Source organism: Rhagoletis pomonella, unplaced genomic scaffold, assembly GCF_013731165.1.
Source record: "Rhagoletis pomonella isolate Grant_MI unplaced genomic scaffold, Rhpom_1.0 Rhpom_scaffold_00001, whole genome shotgun sequence".
Classification (NCBI taxonomy): Eukaryota; Metazoa; Arthropoda; class Insecta; order Diptera; family Tephritidae; genus Rhagoletis; species Rhagoletis pomonella.
Window position 1 is genome coordinate 79,637,748 of NW_023458555.1, and position 4,708 is coordinate 79,642,455.

Sequence of the window (4,708 nt, forward strand, 5' to 3'; positions counted from 1 at the left end):
ATATTTCTTGTATGACTCGAATGACCATCCAAGACGAGCAATACTGGTGAACCAGCTGATGGTTTTACGTGTTTTATGAAGTGCTGAAACCATATTGTAAAAATATGTGAACCCAACCGGATTGATGACATTCGTATATTGATACTGGCGGCGCTCCTTTTAACAACAAATCTGAGCGTTTCTTGCGTGGAAATATAAATAGTGGTGGAACAAGTACTCCACCTGCACTCATACAAACAACACTTGTGATCGTAGATCCTCTCTCTGCAGAAGTAAGGCTACCAATCTGCCTTTTACCCTTCCTTGACAATACTTAGGGTAATTTTGATGGAACGATACTTATGCCTGTTTCCAGTGTTGCCACGAACAAATTTTTTTTCCTACAAAAAGATCCTACCAAGACCAACCAAAACCTACCAAAAATTTTTTAAGTTTTTTATTAGTTTTTTCCAACGTCAAGTTTATTAAAAATGTAGGTAACAACATTTCGTAAATCCAAAAAACACGGCTAGTACAACAAAAACAAGTTAACTATGTATAACAATTAATTTTACAGTACAGATTTACACAAATTTTTGTCTCTTTACACATCGTCACTGGAAATGCAAAAAGACGTAACAAACATCGTCGCTGAAATTCAAAAAGTCGTAACTAATAAAAAATTCAAAATTCAGTTTTTTATTGATATGATGGATTTCATCGAATTACAACTCCCACATCATTTAATGAAAAAAATTATAATTTTGAGTCATAACTTTTTCCACTTCAGTTGCGATGTTGTTACGTCTTTTTGCATTTCAGGTGACGACATATATATTATTATTATTATTCGTCAGGGATACTCGCTCTGCGACCTAAGAACATCTATTGTGCTTAACCCTAATTGTAATACTCCAGTCCTAGGCTATTTAAGAAGTTAAGCCCTTTGGAGGGCGCCATGTTTCAAATTATGGATGAAGAAAATCGTTCCCCAAAGTATATCAGTCTGCTATTTATGATATGTGGGCTCTGGGATCTCTTCCACCATTTCCAAAAGGCTAGGGACCATGCAAGCGCATTTGGGCTCCATGCTTTGCGAGACAGTCAGCCCTTTCGTTGCCTTCAAACCCTTCATGTCCCGGAACCCACCAAAGCGTTACGCTATTGTGGGCTTCCAAGTCTTTCAAAAGAGTTTTACAGCTGTCCACAAGCCTAAAAGCTCAAACAGTCAACGACGTAACGTAGACGTAGGCTGACGCAGACACGATCTACTTTATGGGATTCGCGTGTTAACGAAAACTCACCACCGCATGGCGGTGACGTTGCCGTTGCTTCTCTCTCTCTCTCTAACAACAATAAATTCGATATGCTGCTACGTACGTCAACCTACGTTTACGCTACGTCGTTGACTAACTGCGCTTTAAGTCATTTTAAAAGAGTTTAAGGCCTTTAACCTGCCTGAACATCCGACATAATATTTGTTTTGGACAAATGGATACGCCTGCTATAGTACTCTCGTAGTCCATCTTTAATCCGTCGGTATACCATACTTGGGACCTTTCGTCAATCATAGTTATTATCACTTCACAGCAGTCCCTTTTAGGAATTCTGACCTTGAAGGGTTTGTAGAAGGATAACTTTCTTCCCGATCATATTGGTCAGTAGTAGGGCACTCCAGCAGACAATGGTAGACTTCAGTGGGTTTATTGACAAGCCCTCTTCAGCAAACTGGTCTTCAGGACATATACATACTAAATATCGCACACGTTCTTCAGAAGTGAAGAAGCTTGTGGGAACAGACGAAGAAATCAAACGACAATAGCGGAGGATTCAACTACTGAAATTCAAGATAACTAGGTGGTCCATATTACCCACGTAGTCCATATTACCCACCTTTACTCTATTTAATACTTGCGCCGGGTATTTAATGTTCGGCTCCGCCCGAACTTAAGGTACTGGCCCAATGTAGGCTTGCTTTGCTTGTTTCGCTTTGAGAACTGTCAAAAGTTATTTGGAATATACTAACACGTATGAAGGCTGACCAAATGGCAGCTTTGCTTTACTTGCTTTAAGCGCCTCAAAGTTTCAAATAGGCAAATGTTTTATTTGAAAGCGTTTTGTAGGCTTTTGACAAAAAGGTATGTTCCCGTTCCTAATTAATTCAAACAAACTGCTGCACACTTTTATGAACAAAAATTTGCTTACATATTTTAAAAATAAATACACTGAACCAAAAACCAATCTCTGGATCAAAGAAAAACGTTCCTTACTTTAAGGTCGAAAATTCTTCCGAATGAGTAAAAAATTCTCCCGAATGAGTAATTTTTTTTGCAGTGTGTAAAAACGTACACGAAAATATGGAACCGTGGATGTAATCATTTTGAAGAAAGGTTGGGCATGAAAAGAGGATAAAACTTCTTTAGTGCTATTTCGTTCCCATTTTGATTGCTGCTTTTCTTCAATTAATATAAGTTTTTTTTTTGAGTGTATAATATAAGTAATTCAAAGTTTAATAAAAATTATTCTATGTTTCCATATTTGTATTTAACACATAGTTGGCTGAAATATTGCTAAGTCCATTTTTACAAATTTGACGGAAACTTTGAATACAAAGTTTTGCGTGTTTAAAGCAAAGCAAAACTAAATACGAATCCGAAGGATTCGATATTTTTTAAAAGATTTCGTATTATTTTGGCCCTAACGGATTTTCTTTTCTCTTTTGGACTTTGGAAAATTTGCCTTTCATTGAATATAAACGGGAAAAAATAAAGCAAGTACATTCATTTCTTTTGTTGCTTCCTTTTCAAAACATGAGGTTTCACAAAATGTGGACTAAGCAACTTTTCACACAAAGTTAGCGATATTTATGATGTCAAACTACTGGTCAGTCGTCTCTTGATTTTTTGTTTTTGTTTTTAATAAATGTACATATATTTATATATGTATAATTATTATCACTCCTTTGAAATGCAAAAATTAATTCGCATTAATTTAAAAATAAGTCCGAAACGATCGTTTTGTAAAATTATTCTTACTGTAAGGGAACAGACCTTGATTTTTCAACTACACAGATGGTAGCTTTAACAGCGTAGGGATACTTCCGGTCCCCTTTTTCGGCAACACAGAAAGGAGAGTTCTACTTAGTAAGGGTTATAATCCCCAAGCGCGGCCAAAGGCCGTCTGCGCAGAAAGAAGTTCTGCGCAAGAATACTTCATATGCGTTATTTCGGTTTACAACCGAAACTGTGCATATATGCATTATTTCGGTTTTTTCCATGTGCATTATTTCGGAAGGGATGAGGCATGCCGCTCGTTACCTGCAAGCTCATTCTAAGGGAACTGTCTCTTAAATTAGCAAGCGACAGGTGGGATAGCTTCACCACTTGCAACAAGACGAAGCTTACATGGCCAAAATGGGACAAAAAGCGGTCGAAGGATCTCCTCATGCTGAGCAGAGGGCACCTAGCCGCAGCTGTGGGTCTGCTAACAGGCCATGTTGCTTTTGGAAAGCACGCGGAGAGGTTAGGGAACCCACATAACAATTTCTGCAGAAGCTGCAGAAATGAAGAAGAGCCAGAAACCTTGCGGCACAAGACAAAAGTTTATGGGTTCAGGATTCTTTGAGGACCTAACCGACATAGCCGAAGTAGGCATAAGGCAACTTCTGGGTTTCGCGAAATCCACACGATGGTTTGAGTAGGAGGGTTCTAACGATCCGCGTGGTATCACAACGGGCTCACAACCAAGGGCCTATGTGCGATAGTGGCGTCACTGGCAGCCACTTCAACCTAACCTAACCTAACCTAGGTTAAGCTTGGTATGTGTTAAAATAATCTGATCAAGTCCATTTTTTTGGAGCTCACACGCAACTGTATGATTCTAGCGCCATCAGTCAACCATAAGTGAGTAATCCACTTGCAAACAGCGTTATGTGATTTTGTAATAGTAAGCCAAAAATTACTAAAAAACGTCTACAGCAACAAGTAACATCCAAACTGTATATTTCTTTTTATTATCTGAAAATTGTGATAAATAAGAGTCTAATAACCAGGGTTCAGATTTGCCTCATTTTGGCCCCCGCTCGCTCGTTAGCTTGCTCTGAGCTTGCGCAACTCACGAGCAACAAGCGAGGCTGCCAGCTGCGATGAGCAGCCAGCGAGCGAGTAAGCAAACGAGGGCAGCGCAAGAGTAGAGCGGCAAGCAAACGAGGGCCTCATTAGCTCTGCCCTCGCGAGGGCGGCGTTGCGAGCGAGGCACTCATTTGCAGCAGCAGACGAGCGAGGCGAGTAAAAGAGCGAGGCAAATGAGGCGAGCAAACGAGCGAGGCAAATGAGGCAAGCAGACAGGAAAACGGGTTGTTTGGTCAGCAAAAATGTATGGGATAAAAATTGCATCAACTAAGAATTTAGAGAAAACGATTGTATGCACACATGCAGATATGTATATACATACATATATACACATATGTATGTATTTATTTATGTATATATTTTCATGCACAGAAGAATAGATGCGTGCTATTTTTACCAGTTTTATCTACTAGGTAGGCACATATGTGCATACATATATATTGCAAAATTTGCCGTATAAACGCTGAGCTAAGTTTTTATTTGCAAATAACTAAATCACGCAAATAAGTATTGATTAGTGCTACTATTTACAAATAAGCGCAAGACGCCACCATGGTCATCTTATTGCCTTTTTATAATCAAGACGTTGCCATTTTTAA